The sequence below is a fragment of the Pavona decussata genome, unplaced genomic scaffold, assembly GCF_977016875.1.
Source record: "Pavona decussata unplaced genomic scaffold, jaPavDecu1.1 SCAFFOLD_207, whole genome shotgun sequence".
In the NCBI taxonomy this organism is placed as follows: domain Eukaryota; kingdom Metazoa; phylum Cnidaria; class Anthozoa; order Scleractinia; family Agariciidae; genus Pavona; species Pavona decussata.
Window position 1 is genome coordinate 2,236,162 of NW_028145612.1, and position 24,156 is coordinate 2,260,317.

The window sequence follows — 24,156 nt, forward strand, 5'->3', positions numbered from 1 at the left end:
TGTATCGTGTACTCACAGCCCCGAATGTATGCCGATGACACCCACTTGACGCTTGCAGGTAATAATGATAAAATAAAGATCTTGCCAGCTTCAGTGAAAGACTCATTTCTACTAAGCTCACACTAAATAAACCTAAAACTGAATTCATGTTAATTGGCTCTTGGCAAAGGTGGGAAGCAGTCTCTCATTCCCCCTTTCTAACAATCGGTGGGGCCCATAAGTCAGGTCCCGAGCACAAAGTCTATTGGTGTTCACATAGACGAAAATCTGAATTGGAACTTTTGTCCCTCACACAACGCTTCTATTGATTTAAAATTCTTTGGTGAAATCTCATTTTGATTATTGGGGCGTTGTGTGGGGGTAACTGTAATACAACTCTTGCCAATAAACTCCAAAAGCTTCTTTCTTTCAAGAGCTGAGTCGGAGAAAGCTTGAATCCCAGCGCCAGATACAAAACGCTTGTATTGTGTAAAAATCTGTAAATGGGATCGCTCCTGATTATCTTCGATCTAAATTTGTCGAGCATAGCACCATTACTCGCTATATTCACTTCGCAAGACTGAAGATAAACTTGCTGTCCCCTTCCCCGCACTAATTAACTTCCTTAAAAAGAGTTTCAGGTATTTTGGGGCGGCAATGGAACAGTTTCCCAACTCAATTCCGGTACGCAAATGAGTTCTGTAGTGTCATTTAGGGTCTTTCCACACCGGCTGCAGCGGCTTCTTTTAGCTTTAATACGGATGGCGAATATATTTGGCTGTGAGACGCTTTCAAAGTCATGGTGTTTTTATTAGAGAGGCAAAACATTCAATTGTAATCAATTATGCCTGTGTTATGGACACCTAATTATACAAGAAAAATTGGGAATAGGCTGACTAAATAGAGACTTCGCAAATACATGCCTCATCGATCGCACTAGTGTATTGAAAAACGTGGGTCCAGATGTGGTTTACTGCTTATTATGATTATGCGTTTACAAAGTATTTTTTGCTCTTAAGTGATTATATAAAGCCGACATTTTTCATGTTAATTGTTACAGTTAAGTGTTGCAATACATCGTGAGGCTGCAGCAGTGAAGTTAATGATGAACTTTTCTCATTTTTTTGAAGAAAATTTCCCTTTACTCAAAAGACAACAAAAGTCGAAGAAACAAACAAAGAAAAAAAGCGAACAAATAAACAAACGAACAAACAAAACAATCGGTTGATTCATTGCTGTCTCTTGGGGGTTCTAGCTTTCCAGATGGTGTGAATGCACATCTGGAGTTGTAAGTTATCTGGCACGAGTAAAAATCATGTCATTAAAAATATCATTTTGAGACGTTGCAATAGAGATATATTGGGCAGAAAAAAAATGCAATCTACGGCTTAAATTACTTGCAGTGACCTAAGATTTCTAAGTTCGGATATTTTTTTCCTTGTAAGTTCAGCAATTGTTACTTATCAAGACGCCTGTAAAAGAGAAAAATAAATGAACTAATCGCTGCTTGTATTTTTCCCTTTTCGTTGGAATATTCTCTTGTCACATACTTTGGCAGAGAGGATGGTATCATTTTGTGTTATAAGGCTGCTTCCTGTAATTTATTTCATTGTATGATGTTCTTAATTTTGGGACGTTCGTGCACCTTTTTTCTGTTGAGTTTGCTTAAACAAAAAACAAACAAACTGAAACGTCATTTAAATGCCATTATTTTGGCGTTTAGGGACGTTTAAATAATAAAAAAGATGTGGGCATAAAAATGTGCATTTTCTCTATATTACTCACAATGACTGAAGACGTGTCAGCTCGGAGAATATTTGTTCCGGCAGTTCAGCAATATTGTTGCTTTTAAGATTCCTGTAGAAGAGAAAAAAGGATAAAAATTAAACTAATACTCCCTTACTTTTGCACTTTCTGTTAAATATCTAACTGTTACAGTGACGATGGTACAATCCTGCCTGGTTATTTTCGCTTTTTGCACTACTCGTCGCAAAATATTTCATATATAAGTGCTTCTTAAACGAGAAATCCTTAGATTTCTAGCTCTATAAAATTAAACGGCGTGAGAAATCCCTCACTGAAAAATTTATACTCACCAAAAACAACACTATCACTGCCTTTGACAACAAATGGACACCCTTCTTCTCAAAACATTTTACTTCTGGCACAGTCTGACGCGGTCGCACTCCTATCACACCATCCCGTATTACTATTATTGTTATTTCTACCTATTTACAATTCATTTCCTCTCTTAACTCAAATAAGTGTATTTTTGTTTCCTTCTTTTTTTTTTTGTCTTCCATGTAGCATGGACATTGTAAGTTGTTTTAGTTAGTTGTAAGTATAGTAAGTATTGTTAACGATGTAGATATAGTTATTGTGGTTTGTATTGTGAGTATTGTAAGAAATGTTAGTAGTGTTTAGTATTGTAAATGTGCTGTCATGTAAGACAAATAAAATTGTAATCATTAAAAAAGTGACGATGGTAACACGTTCTAAAACTCCAAGGAGTGTTCTAAAGCTTTATTTGCACAATTTGATAGTTTCAAGGGAGCCTTAAGTTGCAAGTTACCAAGAGCACCTTCATAGGTGGGCACAATTAGCGCTATTTCTACTATCTTTTCGCGAAACCCACAACCAGTGGCAATATGTTAACGTTTCATTTTCGTCTTGATCTCGCCTCCCGCCCTTTTCCAACATTCGTACTTTGGGAAAGTACGAAGGACTTTTAGTAATCAAAATTAAAGATTTGGAGGCTTGTTGACTTGGACATTTTCTGTCGTAAGATTTTAGTTTTGAAAAGCTTGGCAGGGACCTTTTTTAAGGTTAAATAAAAAGCGTATTTATAAAAGGCGTGCTCGCTTGATTATAAGGTAAGCTTAAGATTGATGGTACTTCGCTTTTGTAGCTATAAAAAAGTAGAAGGCTCCATTTACATTCCGTGTCAAACTTTGCCTATTGTTATGGTTGACTTTTTAGGAGACAATAGACCTATTTCACGAACCGTTTTCGTCGCGAACACACACAGTCTTTAACAGAAAACACATTTAACGGATCGATTTTTGTTGGAATTACATTGCCTAAACTTGCCTAATTTGCTGAATGTTTTTAAACAACACCAGTCGGCAAAAAGTTAGCAATCAAAGTTGGTTTTAAGGCACCTCTTTTGTTTTGTTTGAGAGATTTTTGTTGTTGTCATTGATAGTGACGCGGATTTTCTCTCGTGTGCGTGTATATATCTGTGAGGATTGTGTTGCCTTAACGCGATGAATTGCTGAAAGACTGATCTTTATGAGAATTAAGTACATACTAGAGTTTGAACATTTTTTTTATGTCATGAGTAGCGCACGGAATTAGATAGAAAATAGGCTATTTCCATGATGGCGTCACTTTTTACTACAACTGCCAGAATTCATTTCGTTTTTCTCTTCAAATGCAAATTTTGTAATCCCAGTGGACAGCAAAGAGCAAAAGCTCTAATTAGCATGAGAAAACAAAAACCAGAAGGATTCTGGTAGTTGTAGTAAAATGACGTCATAGTGAAAATGTCCTATTACACTCTTACTAGCAAGCATTGTTGACCAAAATAGAGCAATAAGAGAGCAGCTTAATAAAAGATCAAACAATCAATCAATCAATCAATCAATCAATCAATCAGACAATCAATCAATCCACCCATAGGTTAATGAATGAATGAAAAGTAGCCGCTTGATATTGTATGAAAAACCATTCCGTTTCCAATAAAAAAAAAACTGGTTTAAAAACAACTATTTTCGTTCAGAGTGGGAGCTAGGGTATGAAACAGAATAAGGGAAGCCGGAGAGACGGAGATAGTTCAGGAGACTACCAGAGAGATAAACATAAGTGAGCGCTGTCAACCTGACAACTATAAGAAATAAACTGCAGGACAGTATATCTGCCTATAGCTATTTTACGGTTATAAGGGCGGCAATCCAGAAATTTCGCCTGGAGGTGTGCAAAATGAAAAAAATCGAAAATTCCCAAAATTTGCCAGGACATAGGTCTAGATGAAGTATTAATACAAAAATTACTTTGAGTTCAATTAGATTTTTTCTTTTAGGCGAATGGCGACAAAGTCGGTATGGCCGCTTCCACATCGCTTTTCACGGCGTCAACACCATACGTTACTTGAAATTCACCTAAAAACAAACATAACAGTAAATCCGATCATTAAACATCTTAATCAAAAGAATGCATATTAAGGAACAGTCTGAAGTGTTATTTGTTCAATTCCATCGCGAACGAAACTTTTTTTTCCATATTTCGCCGATTTTGGCGGAGCAAAAACACGGCAACATTGGGAGGATAAAATCGCTCCTGGGTACATGGCGTGGTTTCATATCAAGTACATCGAGGGAAATAGCAAGGTTTCGTCTTCAAATAACTGCAATAAAAGTTTTGGGCTGCGTTAAATATAAAATTTTAGAGCGCGAAACAAAAGTGACCCAACGGTCCAATTACGCAGTTCCTTGTCAAGCATTTAGAACCGTAAATGAATAACATGCTCGGTTAAAGAAATAATGGGTCAATTTTCGCAAAAAAAATCACTACTGTTGCGAAGATTATACTAATTTCGAGTAACATTTCCATTAATTACTGCTTAGGCTGTTTGAAATTTCAACTTTAAACGGCTTCTTCGAAAGATTAAATTCAAATTCTACTTGTTCGGTCCGAGAACCGATATAGTTTTAAATTGCCTGGTTTTGAAACAAACCGTAAAACAGGATATTAGCCATATTTACACTTCTTTTGGAAGACTTCTATTTGCAGATCTTTTCATACCAAACTGTGAGCGCTTAGCATGAAGATAGGTATCTACCTTTTGCCTCGACTCACAAGTTGCAGACCCCCGGGGGGGGGGTACTCCAAAAAAAAATTGGGTAGGGGTGTGCGGCCCGCTTCCCAAACCCTTACCCTATTTATGACCAAAATCTGCGATTTTCCCTACCCTATTTATGACCTGAAGTAGCTTCTTCTAAAATAAATCGAACCCAGGACAGGAGTGCAAAAATCTATACCCTATTTATTACCAAAATGGCGGCAAAATGGCTAAAAGCGATACCCTACTTATGACCAAAACAGCCGAAAAACCATACCCTTTGGCGCTGCACATACCTATATAGCCCATATAAGGGAGTACCCCCCCCCCCCCCCCGGGGGTTGCAGACGGCCACCGGCCGATGCATTCGAAGCAAAGGAAAAGATTGCGTGACAAGTACCCAGGCGTTTACGCTGCCACGCAGCCAGTCGTTACGCTTTCTCTGGAACTTTGTGGAGCTTGTCTGAAAAATTTCAAATACTTTAATGTTTGTTTGTTTGTTTGTTCCTTTTTTACGAGACCTTTTTGAACGTACCAAAGTTAAGCGGGTATTCACCCTGGGACCATTTTGTCCTGGGTATTGTCTAACTCAGCAGGTAGAGAAGATCCTTGGGTTAACAAATTTGACCGCTATATAGTCCTCTTCTACGAAACTTGCAGCCGTTTTCGTTTTTAGCGAGGGAAATCATGCAAATAATGACAACTAAAGAACGACGGAAAGGGTGGTGGGTTTTGGTTGTCACTGAGTCAATACCTGCATCCTATCTCGCTTACAGATTTGCGAGACCTTGTAAAAACGTTTACATTTTGATCGAAATGGCAAGATTATAGGTAGGGTTATACGGGTGTCTTTTGAGTAAAACGTCGTTCTAAGGATTGGATCCCAGTCCTTTGACAGCAACTCGACCACTTGTTTTGAGCTACTTCTAGCAACAGCATGGTAAAATAACAAACTACCCATTATCTTGTATGGTTTTAACTTTGTATTTGATGTTTTGTTCCCTCACAATGAACAGCAGTGATCATATAATTGAAAGCATCTGGTGACCCCCAATGAAACTGTAGTGAGTCGACTTGAATTTTTGTACGTGGTGCGCGTGCACGAACTTAATCGTATAGACGGTAGACTAGCTCGCGTAGCTGGTGAGATTGTTTGCAGAGTCAGTGTTACGTTTTAGGGTTGAACAGCGGAGCAGCGAAAAGAATGGTGAGGATACAAGCCTTCGCACGTGTGTGGGCAACGAGGCATGGATCATAAACAGTTATCTGCTTGGACTGCTCAGTGCTTGCATTTGATAACGTTCAGACTACACATCGTTCTTGTTCAACGTCTTCATGGAAAGTCCACATGGCCCTCCAACAAACGCGGAGTAACCACGTACAGGTTAAGGTTGTCATACAGTGATGTTGTAAGCGCGTGCGCACACAGATACACTCTGTTTTTTTTTTTTTTTTTTTTTTTTAATAAGAACTATTCTTATAAGAACGTCGAGGCTGAGATTAACCAAAATTTTAAGAACGTATTAAGAACATTCCTAAGGCTGAGAGTCGATTAAGAACGTTTTTATTTTGCTAATCTGAATATAAAATCAAGGTAAGAAATGGAAATTAACCAAAATACTTAAGGGCATGTTTTGTATAACATTAACAATGGTGACACACATCTCGGTTTGCCATAATCAGCAGTTCTTGATACCATATCTCACCAGACAATGCACTTTGATAGGTTTCCTAGGCCTGGTCACGTCCTCTTTGATTTACTTAAATACCTGTTCTTTCATCTTTTTTTTTTATATGAACTTTCCATATCAATGTTTTAAAGTTGGCGTAATCTCCGACAATCCTGTCCGTGCAAACTATTTCCCTACCCCACCCCCACAATCCTTTGTCTGTCTGTTGTGTAACGCATTCCAATGCATCCGATGACGCTCCGGCTAAAAAAAAGGAGCTGTTTATTTTCAGTTCTCAGGTATTTATATTTTACACATATATTTATTTCTCCCACCAGAAAAAACTTACCTTTATGCTGTCTATTAAGATTTAGAAATGATAGAAAGTCATTGTCCTTTACGGCTTACCACAGGGCACCCACACAAACTATGTGACCGTTTGTATTTTGAATTTATAGAGGCAATGTATGGGAATATCGAAAATCCTCGTATTATCGTACTAGATTGCGATAGATATTCTCATTAAACATCAAAATAAACGTAGTTTTACCTTAAATGTTGTGTGTTGTCGTTCCTGACGTTGAAGACGGCGATTTTAGCCATTTGAAGGGTTCGGCGTTGAACGTTCACTCTAGCGTAATAGAAGAGTCACTCTTCTTTTGAATGCGTGACAAGGAACTGCGTAATTTGACCGTTGGGTCACTTTTGTTTGGCGCTCTAAAATTTAATATTTAACGTAGCCCAAAAATTTTATTGCAGTTATTTGAAGATGAAACCTTGCTCTTTCGCTCGATGTACTTGATATGAAACCACGCTCCGCTAAAATCGGCGAAATATGGAAAAAAAATTTCGTTCGCGATGGAATTGAACAAATAACACTTCAGACTATTCCTAAATATGAATTCTTTTGATCAAGGATTGAATGGTCGGATTTACTGTTATGTTTATTCTTAGGCGACTTTCAAGTAACGTATGGTGTGGACGCTGTGAAAATTGATGTGGGAGCGGCCAAACCGACTTTGTTGCCGTTCGCGTAAAATAAAAATCTAATCGAACTCAAAGTATTTTTTGTATTAATACTTCATCTAGACCAATTTTGGGAATTTTCGATTTTTTTCATTTTGCACACCTCCAGGCGAAATTTCTGGATTGCCGCTCTTAAGCGCTTTTAAGGAAACATTAAAGTGCCCATAACAGAATTTTTTTTTATTTTCTCATCTGAATCTAAACATAACCATAAGACATTCAAATTTGCCGCCATTTTGGCCCACCATTCGCATTAGTCTCCTCTCGGTTTAGCAAGAGCTGTGACGTAGATTCAGGAACACGTGACTTCAGCCTTTCTCTGAATCTCACTGAAAACAAGTCGCGGCATTTCTGCACGTTTCTCGAAAATGTCGGAAAGATGTGTGGCAGCGAGATGTGGAAATATCAAAGACGAAGCGAATGGAATAAGCATGCACAGGATTCCTTCCTTTGGCACCACATGCCCGCAAAGACTGAGGAGGCGAAAGAAATGGATCGATTTTATGCTGGAGCGGAGGAAGATGTGGACGCTTGGAAAGACCTCGTCCTTGTGCTCGATGCACTTCAATGAGGAGAATTTCACAAGGCTGATGAATTCAGGTTTAAACGTAAAACGTGAACTGAAGTAGGATGACATCAGCGTTTGTGTTTATCCTTCAAAACATGCTAAGCGAAAGGAAGACGAAGATCAAGAGCCACCTTCGAAGAGGAGCAGGGAAAAGCGAATGGTAAGCTTTTGATAAATATTCACACCCGCTTGTGGCATTCTAAGCGTTGTAACTTTCTAAGGTTTATAGTTTGACCTCACTGTTAACTTAGTCGCAAGTTTTATAAAATGTGGCGTAATTGTTTTGGTATATATTCTCATAGATCGTGAGATCCGCGAAGTTTCGTTTAGACCAAGCTCTCAAAAAATACTAGCACAAATGTTAGCACTGATGTAAATAGATCGACGCGAGAACAGTCGCACTCGGTGAACACAGAAAACATTGTAAACCACGATGTAGATAAGGTAGATAAACTGCAGCAAGAATTCAACGAGCTCAAACAAATATTGTACAAACATGTGTTGCAGAATTCTGCAGACAATAAAAATGTTGAAAAGTATAGCAGTGTTATCTCTGAAAACCTAGCCACCACAACGGGGGTTCAAAATAAAAAAGGGCACAAAGCAAATAACAAGTGCAAAGAGCGCAGAAAAATATTGGCTAAAAAACAGATTCAGACACAAAGAGAAAAACACGAGAAATTCATAAGGAATTTTTCAAACCAACAACTTAGCGACAGCCTGTTAGCGTTATTTCTAAAGGGCTCCAATTTGTCCTGACACCGGTGACAGACGCGAATTACATTAGACGCCAACTCTTTGTAACTCTTGTTAGACTTCGAACATTTCGCAAGACGTATGCCTAAAAGATACAATGGATTTCGTAAACTTTATAGGAAAGACCAAGGTCTCTCAAGATACTATCTTGGTATCAATGGATGCAACAAGCTTGTATACAAATATACCACAGGAGGAGGGAATTACAACAGTATGCAGAGCATACGAGGCATTCCACAGCAATAAACCTCCTATACCGTAACACTACCTCAAAGAAATACTTAAACTTATTCTTCAGGAAAATTCATTCCAAGTTGTTGGAAACAATTATCTCCAGACCCATGGAACTGCAATGGGTACAAAAATGGCCGTTGCGTTTGCAAACATATGGCCGATATTGAAACAAAAGTGATAAGTCAAAGCAAAACAAAACCAATAGCAATAGAATGGAAACGTTTTATTGATGACATTTTCTCACTGTGGGACGGTGAGAAAAAGGAAATTAACCTGTTCATTGAACAAGCTAACAACTTCCATCCTACAATTAAATTTACGGCCGAAATTTCAGAGAACGAGACAAGCTATTATTATCACAGTTCAACACGTGTCTCTCCTGTAGTTCCGCGAGAACAATGCCGCTGGTCAGCGCTTCCCAATTGCCTTCGAGTTACTTGCAGCAGTAGCACTCGCTGATATTTGCTAGCAGATCACGGCTACAGTTACCTCAAGTACACCTACATGGAAAATAATTCGTTCGAATGTATGTGAGTACTTGGCCATAGTTTTGACAGATGATAATGAAGAGCGCGTATGCAAAATGCAAGGTGAGAACTTTACCATCCACAAACACGCACTCTATTCTCCAAGCGTTTTGTTAAATCTTCCTCGAGTCGTCACTTCTCCTCTTGTTCCTTGCGATATCTTTTTAGCCATTTTTCGTCTGCTATCGGCTCGTCCGCGTACGGTTCGAGTGTATCATCATCTTCACACGTATTACTTGTTTCGTGGACGCTATCTATCGCCTCGACTTCGACGCTTTCAAATTCGTCCTAGCAGCTTTCTTCAGCGGTTTGCTCACTTTCCGTGTCAGATATTAAGTTTTCTGCCATGGAATATACTTATTTGGAGCTAATTTTTTCCTTCCTACCGGTGAATCTGACGATTTTCTTTCTGCCGCGAACGGACTTTACTGAAGGTCAAATGAGTGCATAGACACGAGAGTTCCTGAATCTACGTCACAGACTATGTCACGGGGCCCTGTCGTGAGCCCGTCGGCATTCTTACCAGCGGGGCGGATTGACCGCAATAAAATAGGATTTCAAAGATTTGTAAAATTAATAACAAATTCGCGTTTTATGCTAATCGTAAAAAATTTTCGCGGACGTTCTGTTCAGATTCAGATAAGAAAATAAAAAAAAATTCAGTTATGGGCACTTTAAGCTCCACTGACGACAAGTTACAATATGGTTGGTATAACTCTCTAATTTCGAATAATGTCACATAAAAAAAGATCTCCAAAACTTTTTCCTTACCACCCCTGTGGTAAAGGAAAACAAATCCCTTATCAACTTACAGGAGGGTCAACTTTGATAATTTCGAGAATACTCCAGCCGGAAGACTTTGAAGTTTATTCGTATCCAAGTACCTGCAAGAAATAGGACATTGGTCAATTTTAATTGGTAAGGAGAAATCACGTGCATAGCCACGTGCATACTAATAAATAATAATAAATTTAAATTTATACCGCGCAGTTTCTATAAAAATATTCAACTGCGCCTTACAATAAATATTAAATTCAAAATAAAATGGAAGTTCAAAATTACAATTCTAAAATTCCATAAATAAATAAAATAATTCATCAATAATGCAAATTAATTATAATAACTATAGTAACTAATTAAATGCCCCATTAAATAAAAAAGTTTTAAGTCTAATTTAAAAAATATCTAAACTGGAAATAGATCTTATTGTGATAGGAAGCAGATTCCAAAGTCAAGGGGCAGAACAACTAAACGATCTATCCGCCAGGGTCTTCTTGGTTCTTATTGTCGGGAAAGCTAATAAGGTTGCAGAGTCATCGTTGCGCCTTAAATTATAGATTATACCTAGACGGCGGCAAGATAGTAAATGACGTTAGTAATCAGGCGCCATACCATGTAATACCTTAAATACGAACATAAGTGACATTGTCAAGGCCATATGAAAACAAATTCAAATGAAACACCGAGAAATGTCGAAGGTCTTAACCTTTTTTGTAGTTTAACATTCCGAATCTCTACTGCTTGCTTCGTTGTTACAGATATCATTTAGGTAACACTGCAGTCTGAATATCACTCAAAAGATATGATGGCTTGGAAAACAATGATTCCTTTAGTTATGTTTCAAACGAGACATCTTTTTGAAAAGTCAGAACTGAAGTGTTGGTCATGATTTGAATATCATCATCAGTATCTTGACCAACAAATATAGTAAAAAAAAATGGAAAAACAATCAAATGAATAAATCAACAAATTGGTCTTCAAAACGTAAATTCAACATGAAAATATAAAAAACCTCAACTTACAGTCTTTGCAGATTGTTCAGTTTAGAGAATACAGTTCCCGACAGTTCAGCGATTGAGTTACTTCCAAGATACCTAATCAAGTTGAAAGGTATAAAAGAAAAAAAAAATCAGTAATAGGTGGTTTGCATCGCCGTCATGTTGGTGTACAGAACAAAAGAAAAAAAATTGTTCACAAAGTTTGCATAAAAATGGCAGGTAACTCCCAGAGGAGAAAAATCTTATTGTCCCGTCTGACCTCTTCGTTGCTTCAGTTCGTTGCTCTACTAACTTTGCATTCGGGTAACTGTTCATTTTGTGAGTTTGTCATAAGCCCATGGAAGATAATTAAGTAAATTAAAGACGATATATCTGAGCTGCATGGTGGGCTTTCTTTAATATCCAACTTGATTATTTGTGAGGCTTGGACGAACTGAGCTATCCAGCCAGCTGGGTGGTGGTCATATTCCCGTGGAGGATGAATAAATTAAAGTAGATATATCAAATCCAGCGAATTTGGATTACGTAGGAAACATTTAAATACAAGGAAGATAATTGCAGTTACCGTACGCAACTTGAGCACTTTGTAAAACGAAGCTTGAAAGTAACATAAAATAATAAAAATAAACCAAGCTTGCTTTTCGCAACTGCTCAAGTAGCGTACACTGTACGTATTGAGCGTTTTAAAAAGACGCGAAAGGCCACCGAAGATAAGTTCGCTGGCAGAAGTAATGATTTAGGCAACCGTTGGCGCTATTTTTACCAACTTTTCGTGAAACCCACGTCTCACTATGTTGTAACGCTTTGGCCTTAATCGCGACTCCCGCCCTTTCCCACCACCCAACGCTGTTTGGAAAATTAATAGCGCTAGGCTAAAAACCTACAAAAGATATGACTTTGCCAGTACATCCAACATTGCGCATTGGGGGGGGGGGGGGGGGGGGGGGGAGTGGTGGTCGAACGCATTATAACACTTGTACCTAGTGACGATATGTTGTTGTTGTACTTTATCCTTGATAGAATCATGCTTCCTTTCCCACAATTCAATGTTCTTAGACGCTGAAAAGCGATTCAAAAGATGTCGAGTTCCTTGTACTATCCAACATTGCACCGGGACAAAGGGGGCGGATGGCCAAACTGGAATTAAGGTCCTTTTGGAGTATATCACAAATAACAAAAATCAGTCGCGTGATTACCAGTTAGGGGAAGCTGTAACATAACGCTTTTCAGGGCTACTGCTTTCAAGATTGGCCTCGTTCTCAAATTCAAAAACCTGGTTGTTATGATTTGTTTGTAGTGTCAACCAGTAAGTGTTTGAGGCTTTAAAAGACAATAAACTGAGCGTAAACTTCGTTTGCCGTTTCATACCAACAAAACTCAAAATGCCTCTTTTTTGCGTCCTGTAGCAAACTAAGCTAAAAAACATACATCTTTGCATTGTAGTCTTTGATTCAAAGTCTCATTTAGAAAGCAAAATTCCCTAATGACAGCAAACCTTAATCTCTCGACCAAACATTTGTCTTCAATTTTGCCTCTCACGCCTGTACAGCGAATCGAGCAGGAATTTAAACTCTTAAATTATTGAATTTTAAGCCGACTTAATTGTTCCAATACACTCATTTCTCCTTGACCTGTCACCCTTTAAACACAGAAAAGGATATTTATTATAGGAGAAGCACTTCGGCTCCTACAGACTAAATCAGTCCAAGATAAATTTCGAAATGTTGCTAACATTTCTTCCCCTCCCGAATTACAGGGAAGCTGAAATTCGAATACATTTTAACTGAAACTCCTTAGCTCTAGTTCATAGTTCTCCAAAGTGTTTTGTTACGCATTAATCTGATAACAGCCCGGTGTTCCGAATCTCCAGCAGAGGCATTCTAGTTATTTGTCGCTTAAGGGTCTTGCCAGCAACCGGTCCGTCCACCACTCGCACAAGGCCGTCAGGGCCAGGGTACGTCTGCTCGATGCGCCCAACATTCCACTGTCGCCTCACTCTACCGGGATCAATAACAACGACAACATCTTCAAACCGCAAATTGTCGTTACGGAAGTACCATTTCTGTCTTGATTCAATCTGCGGTATATATTGTTTCATCCATCGGTTCCACACGTCTTGTGAGCTCTTGTAGTCTTCTCCAGCGCTTTCTGGGATTAAATGGCTCGGTGTCGACGCTCTCTGGTACAAAATCGCCACCAATTTTTCTGATCAGAAAGTGATTTGGAGTCAAGACGCGCTCGTCGTTAGGATCGTCACTCACAGCTGTTAAAGGTTTCGAATTCAGGAGACTTTCTACCCCAATCGAGATTGTCTCCAACTCCTTATATTAACTCCTGCATCACCGAGTACAGCAAAAATAGCTCGCTTTGCTGACTTAATCTTAGACTCAAAGACTCCACCAAAATGTGGCGCTGCAGTTGGGTTCAATTTCCAACTCACTCCTTTATTGGAGATCATCCGTTGTATCTTGTCTTAGTCTATAGCAGAGACTAGGTCTCGCAGTTCCCTCGATGCGCTTACAAAGTTCGTTCCATTGTATCTTAACATTTGCGGCGGCCATCCTCTCCGCGCAGTCATTCTAACTAAAGCGTTAAAAAATGCATCAGTGTCCAAAGACGACGCCATCTCTAAGTGGCAACAATGGGTCTTCAAACAGAGAAACAAACACAAATAGCGCTTAGCTCGCACTCTTCCACGTCCTTGCTTAGTTAAGAAAGGTCCTCCAAAGTCTATTGCACAGCTCTCGAAAGGTCTGGGGGATTGCTGCAGTCTAATCTTCGGTAACGGGGCCATTTGCTAGTGAGCTGGCTATAATCGAAATCGTTTCGCACACCCAAAACATTCTCTTATGACTCTTTTTACTTGTTCACGAACATGGGCCCCTACGTATTTCTCCTGTACATGATTAATCGTATAGTTAAGCCCCATCTGATGACCCTCTAATTATTGGTAGTACTTAACGATCAGTTCTGTGACATGATTCCTCTTAGGCAGTATGATTGGACACTTCACATCATATGAGAGATCGTCTGCATGTCGTAGTCTGGTGTTGGACCTCAAAATGCCATTAGCTAATACTGGATAAAACGGTGCCAATGCACTTCCTCTTAGCATCACCTAGTTCCTTCTCATTAGCTCTATCTCTGCTGCGTACACTTTAGACTGAACCTCCCGAATGATAAATTCCTCAGCGTTTTGAATCTCCAATGGCTTCAGTTTACCCTTCTCTCCCTGTTCAGCTGGTTTCCAACAATTGTCTGTAAATCGGCGCACCCACGCTGTCACACGACAACCCAATTTCCAGTTCTCCTTTTCTTTTGACTCGATACCATTTCGAGTATCTTGAGGGTTCCAATTGCCACACCTCTTCGACACCAGCCTATTCTTCACCTTCTTTAATTATTTGGTAACTGATAGCATCCTTTGTCCCTGTTTCTTTTGTTCCTTTAAGTTCAAGGTTCTCTGTTGACGTTGGCTTGTTAAACTTCCACTCTGGCCAGTCTTGTTTTGACTTCTTCAGATATTCGGGTCATAAGTCCACCATAGGTCTGCGCTTGCTAACTCTTCTACTGTCAGACATTTTGTCCCAGGGTCGGCGGGGTTTACATCCGTAGGAACATAGCCCCACTGATTAGGAGCAGAGAACTCATGAATTTCTCCAACATGATGGGCTATGAACGGTCTATACTCTCTACTCTGACCTTGGATCCAGTAACCCACATTCACACTGTCCACCCAATAGGTCACTCCATTTGTTGGTATCTTGAGTGGAGAGCAAAGTTTTCTTGTTAATCGTAATCCAATGAGTGCACCCAAAAGTTCAAATCTGGGGATGCTCACTGCTTTCAATGGTGCCAGCCGAGACTTCGGCATAATCATTCGAGCAGTGACATTTAAATCCTCATACACATGACGTGCGTAAACCATAGCTGTATGTGCGTTCTCTGACGCGTCACTGAATGTATAAATGCTCAGTTCTTCCATATTAAGACTTCGGTCTTTCAAACACCTTGGGATTTTCACAAGTTCAAGGTCTTCCAAGTCTTGGAACCACTTTGTCCATTCTTGCTGATGAGGTGTCGGCAACAGTTCATCCCAATCCCGTGCCTCCAGCCATGCCATTTGTATCAACAACTTGAACCTGATTACATTAAAGGTGATAAGAATCCTAACGGGTCGTAAACTGCTGCTTTTCGCCTCAAAACATTTCTCTTGGTGAATTCAAATCCATCTAACTGTAACAAGTGTCTAAAGGAAAATTCTTCCCTTGTGGCGGCCCAGGACACTCAGCTTTATGAATCGACTTTATTTAAACACGGTAAATGGCTCAGCAAGCTGGTTTTCAGACATGCCGTGTGATAATTACAAATTACAAATTGACCCCTCAAATTGTAGTCATGAATTTCAGAGGTTCTATGAAACCGCTCCCTAAGGTACGTCGGACAATTACTATTGAATACTTTAAACATTGTATCTAATAAGTGCCTTTTTCTTCTTTCTTCTGAGTTTGTCCACTCCAAAGAATTTAGTACATCTGATAATCTGATAGAGTAATCAGTCCGAGTAATAATCCGTGCTGCTCTATTTTGTAACTTTTGCAATTTGTCAGCACGTGTTTTGGAACAGTCACCCCATACAATATCACAATAGTCAAAGTAGGGCTGGACAAGTGAATAGTAAATAGTTTTAAGAGTCTCTTGATTATCGGTTAGTTTTCTAGCTAAATACAGCATTCGCAGGCCATTAAAGACTTTGGATGAAATATTTTTGATCTGATTATCGCAGGTTAGCATTTCATCAATATGAACCCCCAGTAACTTAGCAGAGGGTTTATGTTCAATAGGTCTATTATCCAACTCTAGATTCATGAACTTGGCATTTGCCAAATTATGCCGAGAGCCAATTGTCATATAACTAGTTTTAGAAGTATTGGAACTTAATGTGTTTGTCTAATCCAATTATGTGCTGCAATTAAGTCACTATTTATAAAGAAGATTCAATTCCGGATATATCTTTATGAGCTGTAGTTATATATGTATCATCGGTAAACATACCAGGCGTTGTATGCTGCAGATTAGGGAAAATCGTTTATATAAATTATGAACAACAGTGGTCCAAGTATAGAGCCCTGGCGAATGCCACATGATATATATCGTTCTGTGGATAAGACCCCATTTACACAACATCTCTGTGTTCTGCCAGTCAAATATGATATATGATTTACGCAGCTGGAGAGCATTGCCATTGACACCATAACAACGCAGCTTACGTAGTAAGATGTAATGGTCAACAGTGTCGAAGGCTTTCCTTAAGTTGATAAATACACTACCATTAAGTTTACCAGCATCCATGTTGGCAAGCCAAAGGTTTACTGCACTTATCAAAGCTGTAGAGGTTGAATAATTTGGTCTAAAGGCAGATTGAGACTCAGTTAAAAGATTACCTGCTTGAAAATATTCTAACAGCTGAGAGTGCATGACCTTTCCACAATTTTCGATATGGCAGGTAGAATAGAAATCGGTCGGTAGTTGCTTGGAACATTTCTTTCATCCGACTTAATAATAGGATGTACTTTTGCCTTTTTCCAATCATCAGGAAATATTCCAGTCTCCATCTCATGATTAATAATATCACATATAGAGTCTGAGATATACGCACTAAAAAGCTTTAAGAGTCTACTAGCTAGTAATGTTATCTAGCCCACACTGCCTTGCTGAGGGTTTAAGATCGGAAATAAGGTTTAGAATACATCCTACGTTTGTCGGGCGAAAACAAAAATTTAAATCGGTTCTATTTAAAAAATCCTCTGGTTGAGAAGCAGTATCAGGGATACCAGATGCCAGCTTACTACCTAGCGAACAAAAGTGATTATTCATTTGTTCAGCTATATCTTGCTTTTGTACAAAATCTTTGCCCTCATAAAGAAGTTCATTTATAATTGTCATTTTAGGCTTGCAACCCAGGGAAATATGCAAACGAAACGCAAAAGACGAAAACCAACAAAAAACAACGAAAAACTCCGCTATTTACCTTTGTGTCTCTTGAAGTATTTTAAAACAAAAATTCAAATCTGGAGGTTGTTGGTTACCCGTGGCGATTGAATGACATTTAGATGTAATAATTGTTGCATTTTGAAAGGAAGAAAAAAGGAAGAAAAAAAAAATGAGTGGACCTAAAAATATTCAATTTCCCTAAGTTACTCACAGTGTTCGAAGATGTATTAGTTCCGAGAATACTTGTTCCGGCAGCTCAGCAATCCTGTTGCCACCAAGATCCCTGTAGAAGAGAAGTGAAAAAAAAATCAAACTGATATGTTATTCTTTTTTACACTTTCCATTAAAATATTAAATTTTTACATCATTTGGCGATGGTGAAAACACGCTCTAAAACATCAAGGACTTTTCTAAAACTTCATTTATGCCGCGACACCGGCTCTGTTCTTCTTTTCCTGACGATGACACTGCACACCAAAAGACCTTATAGACCTCAAAGATAGCGTTTACTTAAATAATCCGATATCCGATACGCTCAGCCTGATAACACGTGCCTCTATTCTCCAATTCGACGGCGACGCATGAATTAGATTATGCTATAATGTAATCCTGTTTTTTGTTGTTGTTGTTGTTTGGCACAATTTGATAGTTTCAAGGTAAAAAGCAGTCAAAAGTACAAAAGTAGTCCGAGTACAACAAAAATAGCTCGCTTTGCTGACTTAATCATAGATTCAAAGACTTCACCGAAATGTGGTGCTGCAGTTGGGTTCCATTGGCAAATCACTCGCAGTTCCCTTTATGCGCTTACAAAGTTCGTTCCATTGTCTCTTAACATTTGCTGCGGCCAGCCTCTCCGCGCAGTCATTCTGACTAAAGCGTTAAGAAATGCATCAGTGTTCAAAGACGACGCCATCTCTAAGTGTCAACAATGAGTCTTCAAACAGAGAAACAACACAAATAGCGCTTAGCTCGCACTCTTCCACGTCCTTTCACAGCTCTCGAAAGGTCTGGGGGATTGCTGCAGTCTAATCTTCGGCATCGGATCCATTTGCTGGTGAGCTGGCTTTGACCGAAATCGTTTCGCACACTCAAAACATTCTCTTATGACTCTTTTTACTTGTTCACGAACATGGACCGCTTAGTATTTCTCCCGTACATGATTAATCGTATAGTTAAGCCCCATCAGATGACCTTCTAATTATTGGTAGTACTTAACGATCAGTCCTGTGACATGATTCCTCTTAGGAAGTATGATTGGACACTTCACATCATATGAGAGATCGTCTGCATGTCGTAGTCTAGTGTTGGACCTCAAAATGCCATTAACTAATACTGGATTAAACGGTGCCAATGCACTTCCGCTTAGGATTTAATTGTTCCTTCTCAATGGCTCTATCTCTGCTGCGTACAGTCTTTAGACTGAATATCCCGAATGATAAATTCCCCAGCGTTTTAAAGCAACAAATGGCTTCAGTTCACTCTTCTCTCCCTGTTCAGCTGGTTTCCTACAATTGCCTGTAAATCGGCGCACCCACGCTGTCACACGAACTAAAGAAAACCCAATTTCCAGTTCTCCTTTTCTTTTTAACTCGATACCATTTCGAGTATCTTTAGGGTTCCAATCGCCACACCTCTTCGACACCAGCCGTTTCTTCACCTTCTTTATTTATCTGGTAACTGATAGCATGGATCCTTTGTCCCTGTTTCTTTTGTTCCTTTAAGTTCAAGGTTCTCTGTTGACGTTGGCTTGTTAAACTTCCACTCTGGCCAGCCTTGTTTTGACTTCTTCAGATATTCGGGTCATAAGTCCACCATAAGTCTGCGCTTGCTAACTCGTCTACTGTCAGACCTTTTGTCCCAGGGTCGGCGGGGTTTACATCCGTAGAAACATAGCCCCACTGATTAGGAGCAGAGAACTCATGAACTTCTCCAACATGATGGGCTATGAACGGTTTATACTCTCTACTCTGACCTTGGATCCAGTACCCCACATTCACACTGTCCACCCAAAAAAACTGCAGCAAGAATTCAACGAGCTCAAACAAATATTGTACACACATGTGTTGCAGAATTCTGCAGACAATAAAAATGTTGAAAAGTATAGCAGTGTTATCTCTGAAAACCTAGCCACCACAACGGGGGTTCAAAATAAAAAAGGGCACAAAGCAAATAACAAGTGCAAAGAGCGCAGAAAAATATTGGCTAAAAAACAGATTCAGACACAAAGAGAAAAACACGAGAAATTCATAAGGAATTTTTCAAACCAACAACTTAGCGACAGCCTGTTAGCGTTATTTCTAAAGGGCTCCAATTTGTCCTGACACCGGTGACAGACGCGAATTACATTAGACGCCAACTCTTTGTAACTCTTGTTAGACTTCGAACATTTCGCAAGACGTATGCCTAAAAGATACAATGGATTTCGTAAACTTTATAGGAAAGACCAAGGTCTCTCAAGATACTATCTTGGTATCAATGGATGCAACAAGCTTGTATACAAATATACCACAGGAGGAGGGAATTACAACAGTATGCAAAGCATACGAGGCATTCCACAGCAATAAACCTCCTATACCGTAACACTACCTCAAAGAAATACTTAAACTTATTCTTCAGGAAAATTCATTCCAAGTTGTTGGAAACAATTATCTCCAGACCCATGGAACTGCAATGGGTACAAAAATGGCCGTTGCGTTTGCAAACATATGGCCGATATTGAAACAAAAGTGATAAGTCAAAGCAAAACAAAACCAATAGCAATAGAATGGAAACGTTTTATTGATGACATTTTCTCACTGTGGGACGGTGAGAAAAAGGAAATTAACCTGTTCATTGAACAAGCTAACAACTTCCATCCTACAATTAAATTTACGGCCGAAATTTCAGAGAACGAGACAAGCTATTATTATCACAGTTCAACACGTGTCTCTCCTGTAGTTCCGCGAGAACAATGCCGCTGGTCAGCGCTTCCCAATTGCCTTCGAGTTACTTGCAGCAGTAGCACTCGCTGATATTTGCTAGCAGATCACGGCTACAGTTACCTCAAGTACACCTGCATGGAAAATAATTCGTTCGAATGTATGTGAGTACTTGGCCATAGTTTTGACAGATGATAATGAAGAGCGCGTATGCAAAATGCAAGGTGAGAACTTTACCATCCACAAACACGCACTCTATTCTCCAAGCGTTTTGTTAAATCTTCCTCGAGTCGTCACTTCTCCTCTTGTTCCTTGCGATATCTTTTTAGCCATTTTTCGTCTGCTATCGGCTCGTCCGCGTACGGTTCGAGTGTATCATCATCTTCACACGTATTACTTGTTTCGTGGACGCTATCTATCGCCTCGACTTCGACGCTTTCAAATTCGTCCTAGCAGCTTTCTTCAGCGGTTTGCTCACTTTCCGTGTCAGATATTAAGTTTTCTGCCATGGAATATACTTATTTGGAGCTAATTTTTTCCTTCCTACCGGTGAATCTGACGATTTTCTTTCTGCCGCGAACGGACTTTACTGAAGGTCAAATGAGTGCATAGACACGAGAGTTCCTGAATCTACGTCACAGACTATGTCACGGGGCCCTGTCGTGAGCCCGTCGGCATTCTTACCAGCGGGGCGGATTGACCGCAATAAAATAGGATTTCAAAGATTTGTAAAATTAATAACAAATTCGCGTTTTATGCTAATCGTAAAAAATTTTCGCGGACGTTCTGTTCAGATTCAGATAAGAAAATAAAAAAAATTCAGTTATGGGCACTTTAAGCTCCACTGACGACAAGTTACAATATGGTTGGTATAACTCTCTAATTTCGAATAATGTCACATAAAAAAAGATCTCCAAAACTTTTTCCTTACCACCCCTGTGGTAAAGGAAAACAAATCCCTTATCAACTTACAGGAGGGTCAACTTTGATAATTTCGAGAATACTCCAGCCGGAAGACTTTGAAGTTTATTCGTATCCAAGTACCTGCAAGAAATAGGACATTGGTCAATTTTAATTGGTAAGGAGAAATCACGTGCATAGCCACGTGCATACTAATAAATAATAATAAATTTAAATTTATACCGCGCAGTTTCTATAAAAATATTCAACTGCGCCTTACAATAAATATTAAATTCAAAATAAAATGGAAGTTCAAAATTACAATTCTAAAATTCCATAAATAAATAAAATAATTCATCAATAATGCAAATTAATTATAATAACTATAGTAACTAATTAAATGCCCCATTAAATAAAAAAGTTTTAAGTCTAATTTAAAAAATATCTAAACTGGAAATAGATCTTATTGTGATAGGAAGCAGATTCCAAAGTCAAGGGGCAGAACAACTAAACGATCTATCCGCCAGGGTCTTCTTGGTTCTTATTGTCGGGAAAGCTAATAAGGTTGCAGAGTCATCGTTGCGCCTTAAATTATAGATTATACCTAGACGGCGGCAAGATAGTAAATGACGTTAGTAATCAGGCGCCATACCATGTAATACCTTAAATACGAACATAAGTGACATTGTCAAGGCCATATGAAAACAAATTCAAATGAAACACCGAGAAATGTCGAAGGTCTTAACCTTTTTTGTAGTTTAACATTCCGAATCTCTACTGCTTGCTTCGTTGTTACAGATATCATTTAGGTAACACTGCAGTCTGAATATCACTCAAAAGATATGATGGCTTGGAAAACAATGATTCCTTTAGTTATGTTTCAAACGAGACATCTTTTTGAAAAGTCAGAACTGAAGTGTTGGTCATGATTTGAATATCATCATCAGTATCTTGACCAACAAATATAGTAAAAAAAAATGGAAAAACAATCAAATGAATAAATCAACAAATTGGTCTTCAAAACGTAAATTCAACATGAAAATATAAAAAACCTCAACTTACAGTCTTTGCAGATTGTTCAGTTTAGAGAATACAGTTCCCGACAGTTCAGCGATTGAGTTACTTCCAAGATACCTAATCAAGTTGAAAGGTATAAAAGAAAAAAAAAAATCAGTAATAGGTGGTTTGCATCGCCGTCATGTTGGTGTACAGAACAAAAGAAAAAAAATTGTTCACAAAGTTTGCATAAAAATGGCAGGTAACTCCCAGAGGAGAAAAATCTTATTGTCCCGTCTGACCTCTTCGTTGCTTCAGTTCGTTGCTCTACTAACTTTGCATTCGGGTAACTGTTCATTTTGTGAGTTTGTCATAAGCCCATGGAAGATAATTAAGTAAATTAAAGACGATATATCTGAGCTGCATGGTGGGCTTTCTTTAATATCCAACTTGATTATTTGTGAGGCTTGGACGAACTGAGCTATCCAGCCAGCTGGGTGGTGGTCATATTCCCGTGGAGGATGAATAAATTAAAGTAGATATATCAAATCCAGCGAATTTGGATTACGTAGGAAACATTTAAATACAAGGAAGATAATTGCAGTTACCGTACGCAACTTGAGCACTTTGTAAAACGAAGCTTGAAAGTAACATAAAATAATAAAAATAAACCAAGCTTGCTTTTCGCAACTGCTCAAGTAGCGTACACTGTACGTATTGAGCGTTTTAAAAAGACGCGAAAGGCCACCGAAGATAAGTTCGCTGGCAGAAGTAATGATTTAGGCAACCGTTGGCGCTATTTTTACCAACTTTTCGTGAAACCCACGTCTCACTATGTTGTAACGCTTTGGCCTTAATCGCGACTCCCGCCCTTTCCCACCACCCAACGCTGTTTGGAAAATTAATAGCGCTAGGCTAAAAACCTACAAAAGATATGACTTTGCCAGTACATCCAACATTGCGCATTGGGGGGGGGGGGGGGGGGGGGAGTGGTGGTCGAACGCATTATAACACTTGTACCTAGTGACGATATGTTGTTGTTGTACTTTATCCTTGATAGAATCATGCTTCCTTTCCCACAATTCAATGTTCTTAGACGCTGAAAAGCGATTCAAAAGATGTCGAGTTCCTTGTACTATCCAACATTGCACCGGGACAAAGGGGGCGGATGGCCAAACTGGAATTAAGGTCCTTTTGGAGTATATCACAAATAACAAAAATCAGTCGCGTGATTACCAGTTAGGGGAAGCTGTAACATAACGCTTTTCAGGGCTACTGCTTTCAAGATTGGCCTCGTTCTCAAATTCAAAAACCTGGTTGTTATGATTTGTTTGTAGTGTCAACCAGTAAGTGTTTGAGGCTTTAAAAGACAATAAACTGAGCGTAAACTTCGTTTGCCGTTTCATACCAACAAAACTCAAAATGCCTCTTTTTTGCGTCCTGTAGCAAACTAAGCTAAAAAACATACATCTTTGCATTGTAGTCTTTGATTCAAAGTCTCATTTAGAAAGCAAAATTCCCTAATGACAGCAAACCTTAATCTCTCGACCAAACATTTGTCTTCAATTTTGCCTCTCACGCCTGTACAGCGAATCGAGCAGGAATTTAAACTCTTAAATTATTGAATTTTAAGCCGACTTAATTGTTCCAATACACTCATTTCTCCTTGACCTGTCACCCTTTAAACACAGAAAAGGATATTTATTATAGGAGAAGCACTTCGGCTCCTACAGACTAAATCAGTCCAAGATAAATTTCGAAATGTTGCTAACATTTCTTCCCCTCCCGAATTACAGGGAAGCTGAAATTCGAATACATTTTAACTGAAACTCCTTAGCTCTAGTTCATAGTTCTCCAAAGTGTTTTGTTACGCATTAATCTGATAACAGCCCGGTGTTCCGAATCTCCAGCAGAGGCATTCTAGTTATTTGTCGCTTAAGGGTCTTGCCAGCAACCGGTCCGTCCACCAC

General features: G+C 39.0%; 1 protein-coding gene across 1 annotated transcript in view; it reads right to left on the minus strand.

Moving 5' to 3' along the window:
* LOC146460871 (uncharacterized) overlaps nucleotides 1-24,156 on the minus strand; it is an 85,433-nt gene that overhangs the window by 34,801 nt on the left and 26,476 nt on the right. The window contains exons 7-12 of the mRNA XM_085087780.1: nucleotides 22,253-22,324; nucleotides 21,263-21,334; nucleotides 17,584-17,655; nucleotides 11,403-11,474; nucleotides 10,413-10,484; nucleotides 1,765-1,836 (exon numbers count right to left, since the gene is read on the minus strand). The gene's annotated coding sequence lies outside the window, so the exon portion shown is untranslated. The remainder of the gene's footprint in view (nucleotides 1-1,764; nucleotides 1,837-10,412; nucleotides 10,485-11,402; nucleotides 11,475-17,583; nucleotides 17,656-21,262; nucleotides 21,335-22,252; nucleotides 22,325-24,156) is intronic.